Below are 18,181 nucleotides of genomic sequence, written 5' to 3'. Positions count from 1 at the left end.
AGAAGCAAAAAAAAAAAAAAATTCATATTTAGTATCTTAAAGACCTTATTCATATCACGGGGCCCCGCCCGTCCGTCCGTCCGCCCTTTCCGACCGAATAATTCACTCCAATTTAACATGTTTACTCAGAATCGCTCGAAGCGCTGTCTAGCCCTCCTTCGCTTCTCTCCCTCCTTCCCTCCCCGTCCCTGTGACGTCACGAGGAACGTCTCGTGCGCAGAGGGGAAACAGACGCCGTGCTGCTGCCGCACCCGGCTGTTGTTGCAGCGATCTGCGTGTACAGCTAGTCAGTTGGGAGGCAGGGTGTTGTTCGTGTGTGCTCTAGTGGTGATATACTCGGACTTGGACAGTTGCACATCTGCAATAACACAAGTGCTGACTTCGCCGAAGGTAAGTGATGTTTGCGGACTCGCTTTTCTCGACTGTGTCTACTCAGAGGGGGGGATTCCTAAAGGCCCTTCCAATAGCTTCCAGAGTAAAAGGACCGTGCATCTGTTGCGGGCCTCAGTGATCGGCACACGGCCGCACGTTTTGCGTGAACACAATGCAAAGAATGCGAAGCATTCGTGACTGTGTGTTCTCATGTCTCTTCCTGATTTTATTTTCCAAGACAGATGCGGTTTCCACAGCTTGGTTGCTAAGGTCGCGGAGTTGCACAGTTCTGAAGCTAATGGACTACACCTACGGTGCCGTTGGTCTTACCCACTCTTAGGAATCGATAGTGTCGGATTCGTTTGTTGTTTTTTTTTACTCCCATCTCTAGCTTACTACCAAATCCTCAATAAAAACCCTCTTAAACAGAATGGTTTATTCCATTGCGTGCCTGGAATTAAATGATTTGTTGCCCATTTAATTCTAACTAGCGGTGAAGTTATCCAACTGTCTTGTAGTATCACTCTTGAGAGGTACTGGAGTCTTGTTGTTGCTTTCTGGGATGTGTGAATCTTGATGGGTGAATTGTTTTCAAAATAAACTCCAATATCGTTTACAGATGTACGATTTCAATCGAACGTTTAAAGAAACATACGAAGTGTTTTCTTTATCTCCGTTTAAATGAAAATAAACCAAAAAACAATTATCCGGGTTTAAAGACGGATATGATGAGGGTGGCAAGTGATCTCAGATGGAAACCTAACAAGTCCTTCGAGTTTAAAAATGTTTATATTCTCAATTGCACGTTTTAAAATGTCGCGTAGTTTTTAAAGTTTCCTTCTGTACAATACTTAGTATTGTACAGAAGTAAAAACAACAAACATGGCGATCGATTCACGCTCTTACACATTCGCAGTTTATGACAGCTACTTCACTCTTGGCAACCGGCGGCGTAGCAAGACAAAGGCGATGGGAAGACTTCCCTGGACGCCGAAGCAACGGGGAAGGGCGACAAGGCTAAGTAGAAGTGCCACGATTACCATCGTGATAACTCCGGTACTGCAGTCTTGGCACATGTCGGGTTTGTCCAAGAAGTTAAGATTCCTCGCGATTAAGTACGGACGTCGACATCAGCGTCTACGATGTAATAGGAGGGTGCACGAACTGAAGCGTGTGTAATGCAGGGTGTCAGAGTGAAAGTTCTATAAATGAGAATCCGCCATAGTGATCTGACAAATTTTAAAATACAAGACGGCAATGGAGAATGCTTTATTTATAAGAGATGGTCAGCTGAGATAATCACGTCGGTTCAAATTCGAAGCTCTTGCAGACCATGGCACATTCCAAGCAGGCTCTTGCAGACCATGGCACATTGCAGACCATGGTTCATTCCAAGAGATTACATGGTTCGGAAACAAATGCTGAAAAATATCAATCGACATGAGTTACTGTCCCATCTTTTTTACCCTACAAGATGATTATGCAGTCTGGTTCATACCCTTAGACGTCCTCATTCATAGTACAGACTTTGCAGTCAAACTCGCTGTTTATAATGAATCCGAGGACACACGAATAACACAATATTTTCCTCAGTAGTTTACCCGAAATTATTCTACACATCAAGAGGTCTCATGAATAAAATAAAAGCAAACATTCTTCAAGGCAGAACACTTGCTATGGACATTAAAAAATCAAGCAGCTATCCCCTTCTGCCACCTAGCATTGTATCCAATGAAAGAGGTTCATATTCGTTTAACCAGTGCGAACACGCAACCAAAGCCCATACCGACCCGCCGAGTGTGTAATGCATCGGCTAACCACTAAAGAGTTCATGTTTTCTTTTGAGCCACGCAAGCTAACTGGCAGTGCATACAAGCCAGTTATATACATACATATTGATCCCTAATATTATATTACCGTATTACAAAGTAATACTGTAAGAGGAAGGGCAGGATATCATAAGATCAAATTGACTCCCAGCTCAATTACCACACTTCGTTAACATAAACTTATCCAGTCATGTACGTGATGGAGAGCTAATACCTCTTCTCCTCGCCGTGTCTGTTTAGAATTAAAGAATGTCTGCTGCATATATTTAAAACAACTTTTAGTATCCCAATGATTTTTGGAAGCAAATTCTTGTGTTCATCATCCTTTAAATTCATTTATGCTATTACTTTGGGCGAATTCCTTAAAATTTTAAAACTACGTTACCACTCTGCCCTACAAAACGGGAGACAAAATGAATAGTGATTCTTTGCACGTCTATCATCAACGTGAAACCTTTTGCCAAAAATCATTGACGGCATCGCATTTCAAAACAGATTAGATTCTTTAAAACCATAATGGATCTGAAATTTGATTGTAAGATCTGAATGATCTTTAAATCCATCATGGCTTCCTTGGAGTTCACTCGACCGACTAGTTTCTTGATCATCAATATTTGCCAGAAGAATATTGGATTATAGTCTTTGGTTAGATCATACTGGACGTCTATACTGGTCATACTAATGGACACATTTCAGTTGTCTTCTTTAATATGAACAGACTGCACGACAAGAATCGATGGATGTATATTTCCAGAGTAAAGCAATAGAGCTTTAAAGCTTTTGCTTGAATTTTCCATGAAAGACTCCATTCTTATAGATTGTGATCAATGCCAATTTCTTCATCAATCAATCAAATCAAACAACCAAAACGTTAGCGAAGGAATTCTGAAATAAGTACATGCACATGCACATGAGCATATCTTTCTGTATGTGCAAGTATACTGCTGGAATCTAGTAGATTTCATTATATTAAACGAGATGGCAAGAGCTCTGCATTGGATTTTGTTAGATCCCAGTCGCTCACTAAGTCTTCCAATTTTTGCTGATTAGGGAAATGTGTTGCTTTACTTGACCAAGTCTCTGAGGAGATGCCAATTATCCTGTTCATCAGACTCATCGTTCATTTCTGAAACCTCTTCTGTGGAAGGTGGAAGGTGGAATGGGAACGTGGCAGGTCTTTGCTGTGTGGAACTGAAGCATGGAAGGCATAAAGGATGCAGCAATGTTGGGATATAGTACAGCTTTTTGATCCTCAGACTTTTTAATCTTTGGTGTATCTACCATACAAAAATAGTATTCGGCATATGGTCTCTATTTGTCTATACAGATACGAGTATATATATATAGGGTGGTTATAAAGTCCTTATGCAACTTTAAACTTTTAACTTTGGATTTACGCGTGGTAGAAGCACACTATAAATGCCATATAAAAGCTGAAATCTTAACGTTTTAAAGAAATACAGTTCGATTTTTTAACCTTCAGCATAACAGTCATCATTTTTGACACATTTTTCAAACCGATTTTCCAAATCTTTGAAAACATTCCTTAGTTGCTGCTCGGTAATTTTGTGAATTGCATTTGTGATCTTGACCTTAAGTTCATCCAAAGAACACGGTTTTGTTGAGTATGCAACAAATTTAACATATCCCCATAAAAAAAGTAGTCCAGTTGGGTCCAGATCATACGAACGAGGTGGTCAAGCAATTGGTCCAGCTCTACCGATCCACTTGTCTGGGAAGGCGTCATCGAAAAACCATCGCACAGTCGTAGAAGGATGCGCCGTCTTGTTGAGAGAAGGTGCAGTCTGAAAGATTTAAACGTCTTAGTTCAGGGATGAGGAAATTCTGCAGCATTTTTAGATAACATTCACCATTGCTTCTTTAAAAAAGAAAGGACCGATAATACATGACCTCCTGAGGGCGCACCAGACATTGATTTCGTGGGAGTTTCTTTCACACTGCCAGACTTCTTGAGGTTTATCTATTCCCTAAATGAGGAAATTGTGGCGGTTGACTTTGCCACAATGTGGAAAGCAGCCTCATCGGAAAACGTCAACTTTTCAAGAAAATCGTGGAAATTGTTCATTTTTGGTTTCATCTGTTGACATTTTTGATTTCATCTGTTCATCTGATTTCATCTTCTTCCTGTAACATTTGAACCACCTGAATTTGTAAGAATCTTCGTGCAGTTTCAATCTTAGAATTTTGTGCACTGTCGATTGCGGAATATTTAGTTCAGCAGATGTACGCCACACCGACTTGCGTGGACTCCTTTCAAATGCTTCCTGGACTACGGCCAATGTCTCTTCGCTGATTCCTGGCCTCCCGGATCGTGATTTGTCATTCACAGACCCAGTTTCTCTAAACTTTTGCATCCAATTGTTAACTGAGTTCCTATGTGGTGCATCTTTCCTGTAATGAGCAGTGAATCTTCTCACAATTGTTATGGACTTCATTTCTGCGAACCATAACATACAGTTGACCTTTTCTTCTTCTGTCGGCCTTTTCAATCTTTTGAAGGATCTGAAAAGAAAAAAATTAATTAACTCAAAATTAACAACACTAATACATACAAACTTTAAGAATTCACCTTTGATATGCCATTTATAGTTGGCTTCTATCTTGTGTGTACATCCAAAGTTATTAAAGTTTAAAGTTGCACAAGGACTTTATAATCACACTGTATATAATTTTTTTTGACATTTTTTATGGTATTAAGTTCGACAGTTTTGTTTCTTACAGCATTAAAAGAACGAAGGAAACTGTAAGAATGAAATCGAATGAGACTGCAAAAGATAAGCCGATGATAATGAAAAATCAAAATTCCTACTTTTTTAACAACGTTCAATTTTGATCATGGGAAGGCTTTTCTGCTCTAGCTGAAGAGCGAGTCCTCGGTTTGGCTTATGCTTAACTCGAAGACAAATACTATTATCCACGGTTCTGCCTAAATTGCTAACATTTTTGTAAATTGTATAATATCACCTGATTTGATTAATCCGCTATACATTTAAAAATCTGAGACACATCCAAGAAGCTGTTTTGAAGTTTACTCGCTTCTCATCAGCTGGTGATATAAGAAATCTCATTATAAACGCTCATAACTTACACTGAGTGGCTCTTTTATTAAGTACACACCTACATAGCGAGAAGGGCTCCTCTCTAGCCCGCAGAACAGCTTGGATTCATCGTTACATAGACTCAGTGAAAGATAAGATAGACAGCGTGGCAGTAGGATCTTCTCAACTGTTCGCCACAGTTGCGTATTTCCACTTCGAAGAGCTCGTCTCATATTCACTCAAAACGCGTTCACTTTTTTCTCTGGCGCTTGACCACTCACCTACTGAGGTCTTTCAACTCGAAACAGGAGGGATCGGGATTCGTCAGATAAGTTAACGTTTTTCCAGTTCTCTCCTGTCCAGCGTTGATGTCCACGAGTCCATTGTAACTGTGCTTTTTTTTCTTCTTTTCTGGTGACCTGCAATACATTGGAAGAAAGTAAACTATGGATTCCCTATATTGGCCTCCAGGATTAATAATCAGACCATTTACAATCTACACGAGTACAAATAATGTGGAGAAGAACGATAGTTAGCAATCACGGTGCAGATACAACTCTTGTTCTTCTCTTTTGCAGACCTCTACTGTTTCTATCGATATAGGGACAGGCGTTGATGGCTACCAGCAATCTCTTCATATATATTATCAGAACTGTACGAGTCTAGTGAATAAAATTGACAAATTCAGAATCTTGCTTTGCTCTCTGGAGTTTGATGTATATATCTTCACAGAAACATGGCTACATGATGGGATTCTGGATTCGGAAGTGACAGCAGTGGGCTATACTTTCCTCAGAAGAGACAGGGGATCTGGAGGAGGTGGAGTCGCTTTCATTATCTCAAATCAATTTGCAGTAACAATGCACAGGATTTTCCATAATATCGAAGAAATCTTTTGTCAGTTGGAGGTTCATAACAAACCTGTTCTCAATGCAGCTACCTACCATCCGACCCCGGTCGATCTTCTTGTTATGGATCACAAAGCGCTGTCCCAAGCGCTCTGTGAGTTTGAAACGTTTTTTCACCAGTCGGATGAGGTTTACTTGTTTGGAAACTTCAATATTCAACACTCTCCACTAGGCATTGAGGAGTCATCCGCTACAACTAGGCTGCTGTATGACATCATGTCTGAACTGGGCCTCAAGCAGTATAATAACATTTGTACTAGAGGCAAGGCGTTGTTGGATCTCATTTTTTCATCCAAGCAGATCCTTATTTTAGAAGAAGTTTCATTTCTGCCGTCTGATCACAATGCTTTAATCTCTCAAATAAACATATCACAGAAAAGTAGATGCACTACTGTTACAGCCAAACTGAACTTTAGGAGAGCAGACTGGCAATTATTAGGACGTGAACTTGATTGGGTCTCCTTCCCATAGATTAATGATATTGACGCAATCACCGCAATCATTTTTATTAGCACAATCTCCTCTATCATTCAAGACTTCGTACTTCTCAGTAAAAATTACAGGAACAGATTCCCCTCATTGTTCACGACAGACATAATTGCGATGATCTGAGCCAAAAAACATTTCAGAAAACACTTCAGGGCGACACATGATGAAGCATATATGCTACTGTTCAAGGAACATAGAAGCAATATTTAAATGGATGATAAGAAATCAGTACGCTCGTTTCACCGTGAATGGAGACCTGAAACCATTTTGGAACATGCTTAAAAATTCTAATAAGTGATCAACAGGAACCAGGATCATTGATTCCGATGGCAAGCCTACAACCTGTGGCCAAACTAAAGCAGATCTTTTTGCAATCCTTTACTCCTCGTTTTCCGAGAAAACTGCAGCTACGGCTGCTTCAAGTTATCAATTTCAAGTCATTAAGGATGGCACACTCAATAATATCTCGGTGGACACAGCCGATATCATTCAAGCGCTTCGGAAACTTACTAAAGATTTTTCAGCTGGACTAGATAAGATTCCATTTATCTTGCGGAAGAAATGCTTTCCACAACTTAAATATATAACATTGCATATATTCAATCTTTCTGTTAAGACTGGTATTCACCCACTCACTTCAAAACAGTCAATGTTATTCCTGTCCCAAAGAGCAGCGCAGTCCACTAACTAGAGAATTACCGTCCCATCTGCCTTCTAAACTCGCTGGAAAAAATTCTGGATACTGTCATTCACAACCGATTAATGGAATATGTTCAGCACTTCATCTGCGATAGCCAACATGGCTTCACCAGGGGCCGCTCAACTACCACTAATCTTCTCACTATCTGGCAGCAGTTTATAGACACCGTCGATCGCAGACGACAGGCTGACGTGATCTACGCAGACTTTACTAAGGCTTTTGACAGTGTCCCACACAATCTACTTGCTAAAAAACTAAGCCACTATGGAATACTTGACCCTCTACTATCCTGGTTGATGACACTCTTTCACTAATTGATTTATATTTCACATTGCAAACATAGGGTGGTCATCGGACAAACGTCAAGAGAATTTTTTCCATCAAGAGGAGTACCACAGGGACCATCTCTTGGGCCTCTTTTATTTATCATATTTTTCAATGATCTACCGCAATTTGTTGAGAGATGTGATATTAAGATCTTAATGTTTGCCGACGATGTGAAACTATATTCACACATCAACAGTCAAGATGATGCAGTTAACCGTCAGGCAGCTCTCAACTCTTTCACTAATTGGGTTGCTTTGAATGGTCTGGAGATTAATCCTAGAAAATGCAGCTCTATTTCCTTTGCAGCTTCGAGGAAAACTAAGGTTTTAGATAACCAATATTACATCAAGGAGATGCCGATTTCCAGAGTTTCCTAAGTTAAAGATCTGGGAGTTAATTTTACCGCTGGATGTGGATTTGATAAACATGTTAGAAATATATTAAACCAAGCGAAAAAACAAATTGGCTTCATTAAACGGCAGACGTACAGATTTCAAGATCCTCAGTTTTCTGTGCTCCTATTCAAAACAACTGTACTCCCTATACTGGAGTTTGCTTCTCCTATATAGAACCCACACTATGCATACTTGATACAGAAAATAGAATCGCTACAAATGAAATTTATCCACTATATTTCCAGACATAATCCCATGTTCTACCAAAGAATTTTCTACCGGAATCTCTGTTCCTACTTCAATCTTCAATCTTTGGAAACTCGGCGAACTGTTCTTGATCTCAAACTGTTGTACCATATCTTCGCTGGTTCAACCTTCCTGCTGGATCTTTTATGCCATATTGATCTTCACGCTCCAGCGGTGGCTACTAGACAGAAGACTACATTCCACATCGGTAACTCTAGATTAGAGATATCCAGGAACTCCTTCAAAAGAACATTGGCACTCATGAACAAGTTTGATCTGGGTATGGCTGTGAACAGGAAAGAGTTTCACAGAAATATTTGTAGTAGGTTGACTGGATGATGAATGAGTTCTGAGTTAATGACGTCCTTCCTGATTCGTGTGTACGTGATCATATCTCCGGCAGAAACCTGCTCTCTGCGATTTTCTTCATGGCGCTGGACTTGATGTCATAAATACCTTTTATTTCCTTGAATTGGACTGTTCCCTTTTGAGGAACTCTCATTGTACAAAGTGTGTTATTCTACTATTTATTTTTATGTTTTGTACGATCTTTGTTCTGTTATCTTTTTTCTGCTCTGTTATACACTTTAACTGGGCGCATGCCTGTTGTAAATATTATATGTTAAAAAATCAATAAATATGAGTGTACTGCGTCTGGATGATCACCTTGCATTCCGCAATGAAGTGCTGGAATTTTTGTGACATCAAGGTGGCATCATCGACATGGATCATCTGCCATCACTCCTGAGTCCTTGGTGATGTGTTTTCTGTAGTTCTTGGTGTTTGATTACCTGGTCTTTGATGGCGAACATGGATGCTTCGATCTCCGGGAAGGGGGGCGTCTCGCTGGTGAGCTGTGCGTTGGAAGCGTCCTTATCTGGTCTTCATAGAGGTCATTGTAGTGCTTGCCATGGAGTGCCTTATTTGCCCATTTTTCTGTCTGGGTGGGTGGATGGGGGTCTCATCATTCAAGTTGAGCGGGGTGTGTCGTTTGTCTATCGTCCTTATATCCTGGCAGATCGGCGCTGTATTTTTCTGGATGTAATTATTATTTTAAAATTGGATAGTTGAAATATACCTGATTAATTTAAAGTATAAATTTAAATGAGGTTAAACACATAGCATAATAATAAATTATATATTTTTAATATATAATTATAAATAAATTAAATTTTTCAGCCTGGTCTATGCTTGTTGATAAGAAAGACTGCTTCTACAGGGATTGGGTACACTTAATTAGAAAGGGTGCAAGAATATTTGTTGATGCTATCGAGGCAGTGTTAGGTGGTTCGGAAAACTGCTAGCTTGGGGAGTTACACAGACTAAAAAGTTAACAGTGGCCGCAGGCAGAGGCAAAAGTGATTTTTGCACTGCTTTTATTACAACGAGCAGCAGCCTGGAAAGCAAGGCAATGGAGATTACCAGGACTGCTTGGGGTCATAGTGGAACAAGTAAATACATGGGCTGTGTTAGGGTAATCAAGAGTAGGAACAGGTGAATGTATATTTGTATGTACACCAATGCTAGGAGTATAGTTAATAAATTCGATGAGCTTGAAATGCTAGTCAAGACATCAAAAGCAGATATTGTTGGGATATCAGAGACGTGGTGTCACACAGATATAAGGACTGCAGAACTGGAATTTGGGGAGTGCAATGTGTACAGAAAGGACAGACAGGACAGGAAGGGAGGAAGGTTTATGCTTTTAGTCAAGAAACACAAAATCTTAGGAAGTGCATCCAATTGATGTTGGTGGACAATGCAATGTTGAGTCTGTTTGGTGTGACATAAGCACTGGGAAAGGAAAAATGAAAGTAGGTGTGTGTTATAGGCCTAATGAATCTGATGAGTATAATCGTCAATTGTGCAGAGAAATAGAGTGGGTCAGTAAATTAGAGTGTCTTATAATGGGGGATTTTAATTTCCCAGATATTGAATGGAATTTGTGGGTTGGTCACTCGCATACTAGCAAGACTTTTGTGGATTTATTGGATGACTGTTTTCTACAGCAACTTGTTCGAGAGGCAACCAGAGGAAGTAATATTCTTGGTCTGATTATCAGCAGTGATTATTCATGCATTAAGAATTTGCAGATAAAGGACCCACTGGGTAACAGTGATCACAATGTATTGATGTGGGAATTATTTAAAGATGTAACTACCATCAAGGGTAAAGGAAAGGCTTTTGTTTTCATAAAGGTGACTACAGAGGTCTGAGACAGTTTTAAATTCTGTACAGTGGGATCAACTGATGATGTTACCAATGTTGAATTCTAAATGGGGACTTAATTTTGGAGGCTACTAGGCTTTTCATTCCAACTAAGAAATACTGTTCAAGGTTTAGGCCTAAATGGATGTCAGATGAATTAATGAGGCTCGTGGCAGAGAAGAAAAATATATGGGATGCATATAAATTATCAGGCGACACAGAAGCCTATGGCAGATACAAACTAGTCTGTAATCAAGTCACAAAAGAGGTTAGGCAGGCGAAGGCAGATTATGAGATATTTTTGGCAAAGAATGCAAAGAAAAACAGCAAAGAGTTCTTTACTTATGTAAACTCTAGAAGGAAAGGGATGAATCAGATTGGATCACTTAAAATAGATGGTTTCACTATTGGTGATCATGCTCAGGTAGCTGATAAACTGAATGAGTATTTTGCATCTACATTCACACATGAGGAGTTATTCAATGAGGAGTGCCAGAAGTTTATCAAACTCTAACAGGGAGCAAAGTGATTTTGTAATAACTGAGAGCAAAGTGGAGGAGAAATTGTTGAGGTTAAACATAAAAAAGACACCTGGAGTTGATAGGATCCATCCAGTTATATTAATGGAGGCAGCAAAGAAGTAAGCAAACCCTTAGCTGGCCATAATTATGAAAGCTTCCTTGGACTCGGGGGGGAGGTCCCCATGGACTGGAGGTGTGCAAATGTATCACTAATTCACAAAGGGGATTCAAAAGGTAGCACAGGTAGTTTTGTGTTCCGGGCAAAACAATGGAATCACTGGTTAAAGAAGCACTGCAGGATCATCTAGGCAAGTCTACAGTAATAGTTAAGACACAGCACGGGTTTGTTAAAGGGAGGTGTTGTCTGACCAATTTGATTGGATACTATGATGTGGTCACAAAGGAACTGAAAGCCAAAAATAATTTTGATATCATATATTTGGATTTCAGGAAAGCTTTTGATACTGTTGCACATGGAACACTGCTTTCCAAATTGGAGAGGTATGGCATTAAGGATAAGTTGCTACAATGAATAAAGGGATGGTTGAGTGGGAGACGACAGAGAGTTGTAATCAATGGACACTGCTCTTCGTGGACAAATGTTATTAGTGGAGTTCCCCAGGGTTCGGTGTTGGGCCCATCGTTGTTTTGTATATTTATCAATGATATTGGTGAAGGTATATTAAGTTTAATGTCCAAGTTTGCAGATGATACAAAATTTGGAAGGGTTGTTAACAACAGTAAAGATAGTATGCTACTCCAACTGGATCTAGATAAGTTGGGCAAATGGGCTGAAAAGTGGCAACTGAAGTTTAAGATTGACAATTGCAAAGTACGGAATATGGGTAGCAATAACTGAAGAGAAACGTACCAACTGTGTGGTACTACACTCAGGGAAGTGGAAAGTGAAAAAGACCTGGGGTAATTGTGCAGTCAAATATGAAGTTCGCTGAGCAGTGCAGAGGGGCTGCCAGGGCAGGTCATGGAGTCTTGTCAATGATATATAGGAATTTTGCTAAAAGGGACATGATTATCCCATTATACAAGGCAATAGTCAGGCCACACCCAGAGTACTGCGTACAGGTCTGGAGGCCTCATTTTAGGAGGGATGTAGAGTTGCTAGAACGAGTACAAAGAAGGGCAACAAGATTGGTGAGGGGAACAAAGGGGTACTCGTACCAAGAAAGGCTTAAATTCTGCAAATTGCGGCGCCTGGAGAGTAGGCACCTGCGAGGTGATCTGATTAGGTGTATAAAGCCTTGAATGGGTTGAGCAATCTGAATGCTGATGGGATTCTTCCTCTTGCTCACACTAAGAACCTGAGGGGGGGGGGGCACAGTTACAAATTGAGGAAAGATAGTTTTAGAATAGATGTGCGGAAATTTGCCTTTAGTCAGCGGGTAGTTGAAGTGTGGAACAGACTTTCGTCTTTTGTTGTGGAAGTTGATAGCCTAAATAAATTTAAGGCTGAGCTAGACAGACATTTGGAGCGAATGTAGGGGTGAAATGGGAGGTTTTTTTTTTTTTCTTGGCTGATGCTGCATAAGCTTGCTTTCTTGCATCATATGCCTCTACTAATGCTAATGCTAATAACTGCACAACAATCGTTAAAAAAGTTTTCGAGCAACATCCAGATAATTAGTGCAAGAATTACTTTTAATTTTTCCATGAAATGTTATCTTCTGGGACTATAACAGAAATATATTTTGGACAGTAAATCAGGAAAATCCACCCTGTTCGTCACTAACTTCTTCAAGAAAATCAAATCTAAGAATTTCGTTCGATTAACAAAAATTAAAAGTTGAAAATGAATTCATTGTTTTTGGAATCGTAATTTTTGTAAACTTAAATCGAAAGAACGTAATAAGCTTAACCTGTTCACTGGTGATATTTAACATCTTAAAAAATAAATTTAAAAAAGGTTAATGTTCGCAGTGCGTTACATTCCAGGCGCATTTGACTTTTTTTTTGTTAAATTAAATTATATTTTTTCATTTTCTGTGGCAAACTTAAATGAAAAGTATGTATAGCTATCTCCTTATCAATTAATTACTAAATTATAACTTAATAGAATACTTAATAAAACTCTATAGGTTCACGTTCTATAAATCATTTAGTTTAATTTAAACTAAATAATATTTATTAGTGTTCCTCATATACTTTTACGTCTCTTTTCTCTGTTCACAAGTGACATCACATTCACGAGCCTTGCGTGAGAATACACGCGCGAAGCATTCACGGACTGTCTGCATTTAAAACTATATTTTATCTATGGATTTTTTTACGTACAAATTAATACAAAATACGCCATAAAATAATAATAATATTATTAGCCACATAGTGAAGGAAGCCTGAGGCTTATGCTGCACCAGCCAAAAAAATTTCCGAGTTACCCTGAGAAAGAGAGAGAGAGAAGAATGATGATCTCCTACGATAAAAATGAAAGAAAATCAGTGATACTTTTTTTGTGACAGCCTACGTATTCGATTTTGCAATATGCGTACCACTGTTCATTTACGTGCTGAAGAAATTGGTCATCCACATCGCTCCATGAAACTGGATCAATGTTATGAATCTGACACATCTGTGGCAAGTATGTCATTTGTGAGACCTCAGTATTGCCCTTTGATCGACAACCTTTTGACGTTAAATCCCATCCAGCTTCTTTCCAACATATAATATTTTTAATTTAAATATATAATCTGTGTAAATATGTATGTTCTTCTCCTATTTCCACCTTTTAGAGTTACGTGCATGAGATTATTCATATTATTCTCAAGTGTAATCATGCGCTCATGTGATAAATAATATCGTTTCTAGTACTGCCTGTATCATGCTTAGCAATGACGATTATTTATTCATTTAAATGGAACAGAAAAGGTTAATGCTACTAAACTGGTTGCTAGGTTATATATCAGCCATCACGATGTTCTCTTCGGTTTAGAAGAATGACATTGCATTTGGGTGGGTATCTGTACTGTACTATAACACAATAAAATGCAGAACACTACAAATTCCCTTCCTTCTCCATTAGCAATGCAGAATGCGTTCCATATCGTTCCCAATATCGGCATCAGTTGTACGACTTGTTAATGTTAAAACGCGCCATATTGATTATTGGTAACCATTATTACTCCAGTAATTTTGTGGAAGCCCTGATGTCACTTTCTTTTGCTACTAAGCTGTTTGTTTCTTATTTAGTTAGTTTCTCTACTTCACTAGAATAAATCTTGATGCTGTTGTTTTTATTTACTGTAAATCAACAACAAAAATCTTTTTCTTGAAAGGCTGTTCATCACTTGAATGCCCTGGTGTCTGCCGACATTAACTGAACTTGTATTCTACAGTTGGATATCCTTTCTGATGACCGCAACACCAAAGTACTCGAGAGACCTACGGTATTTCCTTATTGGGCTATTTCTTTTTTGCTGTTTAATGCTATTTCTTATTTTCTCTTGATACCTGTCTCCTTTCTGATAACTTTTAACTGATAATGGATTTAAACGACGAGTTAGATAATGGTGACATTCAAGATCACTTTAGCATTGCTTCATGCCGTGCTTCCACCGAGTGGTTATGAAACACATGTTGACAGTTTATTTACTACTCACTTTAAGGTTACTCCACTTTAATATAATTTTCATATAATCCTTTTAACAGAAAATTCAGTTGTAGGCATTAGTATAAAGGATTGCAGTTGGAGTACCAATCATGTTTTTTTCCCCTGTCATGCATAAATCCATATTGTGAAACCATTAAACATCTGGTATGTTTCAAGGCTACCCTGTTCTCTTTCACCCTCACCCTGGAGTCCCATCCATCGCCTGATTCACAATGTAACTGTATTGTCGCAACCCTGTGAGTTCACCCGAGTTATTATGCGGTGCCAGACTGTCTGCCTAGCCCAGAGTGACTAAAGCCACGAGTCTGGCGTCAGGCAGAACACCCTCCAGAGTTCGTAATACGCTGTAATATTTGGCAAATGAAACGGTGCTATTATTTGGATACTTTAATTCGTATTTGCACTGATTATCAATCGTGTTGCTGGTTCTGATTTCCTCTACTTCAGTAAATTTCTGAGGTAAGTCTGTTCTTTCTATACTTAGAGGCGTCCAACATTTTTAGGCATGTCATCCTAATTATGGTATTAATATATTAGATCGCAAGCTGCATACAAAATGTGTTCTTGAGGTTTTCTGAAGCTTTTACTACTCCAATCATAGTGTGCCAAGCCAATTCATGTGGTCCTACAGAACTTTCTTTCTCATTTGAGACACCCTGAAACAGCCCCTGGTTTGGCGAAGGCAGTGTGACCAGACTTCAGAGTAGACACATTAACAGTCAGGTTATGATGTTAATGTACTCTGTTATGTCATAATTATTTGATAACTTTCTTAACAAAAGATTAAAATACGATACCTCTATCACAATGTTAGAAAATATTAGAATTCACACTTTTATGAAATTATCGGGACTACATGTACAGCTGTTGGGAAGAGTCCGTACGCAGAGTTTTTATGATTAATTTTTAAATAGTCTCAGCGTGTTCACGGGGGGAAGAATTTCTGAAAACTATCCAATTTTGTTGTCTTGCTCCTCAGAGATCCTGAAAACCTGGATCCAGTGGTCAATTTAGGAGCATTATCTTATCAGTCAAGGCATTACCAGGTTTTACAATGATCTGCTATCAAGTCCTCCTTGACAGTATAGTGGTTTCGGCTTCTGGGTTCGAGTCCCGCCGATGAATGGAAGAATTTCTAAAGGCCGTTTCGATCGAAGCCGATCTCAGGTGGTGGAAGTGGAGTTTTCTCCATGATTTATTGCAGATTTTTCATCCCATATAACATGGAAATTGGGCCTGTGAAGATATCCTTCTACAGACAGGTACATACACCAATATGAGCGACAGATCCCGGTGAGGTTGAAATAATTATTTGAATTTGTGCTTTCAGCTCCTGCGTACAAGGAGTCAGTTCTGCTCAATAGTCTGAATAACCATCTAGGAATAATTTTATAACCGGAAGATAAATAAACTTAATAGTTTCGATTAGAGTCTGTATGGATGAATTAGAGTTTCTATTAAGAGTCTGTATGGAAGTAAATTGTTAACAACCGATGTGTGTTAAAGGAATAGGCGAGTAGACCTCTAGAAATATTCATACAGGTTTTTTTTATGCAGTAGTGTATTAGTTTAATTATGTATTAAACATTATCTAGACAACGTTATTGTTGGTGTGAAAATATATTACATCTACCCTTTAAATAAATGTAGTCGTTGCCTGTGTGTTTTCACGATGGCGCATATTTAGGCAACAAGGTGTTTTAAATTTATACCGGGTGAACGCCCGTTCAATACGATCGTTGCGACTCCAACAACGGTGCTCTGGGGAACTTCGGCGAAACAAAATGCTTGCACGTGTGCACTGGGTTTTTGATCGATCTGAAGGAATACACTTTGGACCGAAGCATCCAGTACTGCACTGTCTTCCGTAACAAAGGACTTACGAGTGTTAAGTTTGAAATATAAAATAAAGGCACGCTGTAAATTAAGCCTCCAGTGACTTAGTAAATCGTTAAAATAAACAAAGTAAGATATCTTCTTTACTCAATGATAGGAAAGATCGATAACAGCATCCATTAATCTGACGAATGAAATGAGGTATTGATGGCCAAGGTTCTGATTTTTTTTGTTGCAGTAAGCTTACGTTACTAACTGGTTAATTTTTCCAGTACTCAGGTGAAACATCTCTCTGTTGCTGCTCAACCGGCGAAGGATTTAAATTGATGATTTAGTTAAATGTAGTAAGTTCGTGTGGATTTCCTTTCTGTGAATATGTTTATGGTGAGATTTGGCATAAATTCGGCATCAGGGCCGTATTTTTGCCAAATTCTCTCAATCAAATCTTACATGAATGATTTTTGAAAAATCATTTAACCTCTTAGAGGATCGCGGTATCACAAAGTTGGAGAATCCCTGGTCTAGGGTCTTTAATTCGATAGTCCCATATTCTGTTTCGTTAATTACATTAATCAGAAATCTTTAGAAATTAGGCAGGTGTAAGGGTTGCTTCAGATCAGCGTGTGTACACTTATCATACCATTTTAAAAAATAAAATCGTGAAATTAGCGTTTCATGAATCATTCTTTAAAACTTTTTGCTTGCACCCCTTTTGTAATGGCCTTTGTGGGTGTCCGTTCGGGGAGTGTGCGTCAAAAGTAATGTAAAAACAGCAAAAAAAAAAGAAATCCCTCATAATAATTTAGCCATATTTGCATTCACAAAGACACACCACTCATTTCCGGAACTGAGTACTTTTTAAGCTGGTGGTTTGCCAATTTTGAATTTACTGAAGCAGCCTTCAGATTTATTAGTCTTGTGGATAAATTATTTCTTCCAGAAGTCTTAACCTAAACTAAGATTACGATTTTTTATGAGAAACCCGAGCATGAAAGGTATTAGAAGCTACAATAATTTAGTACTACATGGGTGGAAGGTTGAGAAAACGGAAGATTCTTTTTGACATCGGACTTGAATTTCTGTAGATTGTAGTTTTCGGGAAATGCACGAGAAGGAGGGTTGTTCCAGAGAACAGAAGGGTTATGAGGAATAGAAAAAGTTAGTGATGAGTTTGGAGTTGGACAGTGAATAGGTATTGACTGGTCGCAGCATGGACTGGTTTGGAAGACAGCGATATAATTGCAGATGCCAATTCAAAAAAATAATGCTTATGAAAGTATGTCCAGAAAAGGCATGGAGCTGAAAGTGAAATGAGGAAAACAATATTTCAAGGCAGAGCAGATTTAAGATTTGTACAAAGCCTTTAAGATTTGTACGAGCTGTTTAGAAAAAAAATTGCGCTGAGAGTGAAAAAGAAAACCTAATTTTTTTTTATGCGCAGAAAGAAATATTCGTAATGTGCATATGCATAGATTAGAAGTCAGGATAATTCTTAATAGAGATATATGATTTTGTCTATAAATCTGAGTGTTATCGAGACTCCTTGTTTTGTAGACCCCTTTTTTGTGAGTATAAAACAGGACTGAGTTAATTATCTTCTCCCAATTGGAGAATTACTTTGAGATCGGCATTTAAAAAATTTCTGGTGGATAATCGAGAAGTTAAAGTT

The 18,181-nt window shown here is 38.7% G+C and overlaps 1 protein-coding gene across 1 annotated transcript in view; it reads left to right on the top strand.

The window, feature by feature from the left end:
* The first annotated feature begins 247 nt into the window (after window positions 1-247).
* Window positions 248-18,181, top strand: part of LOC150078459 (neuroglian-like) — a 442,449-nt gene continuing 424,515 nt past the window's right edge. Inside the window, exon 1 of the mRNA XM_090385067.1 lies at window positions 248-390. The gene's annotated coding sequence lies outside the window, so the exon portion shown is untranslated. The remainder of the gene's footprint in view (window positions 391-18,181) is intronic.

Source organism: Mastigoproctus giganteus, chromosome 11 (assembly GCF_048544385.1).
Source record: "Mastigoproctus giganteus isolate SK-2022 chromosome 11, ASM4854438v1, whole genome shotgun sequence".
Taxonomy (NCBI): Eukaryota; Metazoa; Arthropoda; class Arachnida; order Uropygi; family Thelyphonidae; genus Mastigoproctus; species Mastigoproctus giganteus.
This window is presented reverse-complemented; position numbering and strand designations above follow the sequence as displayed.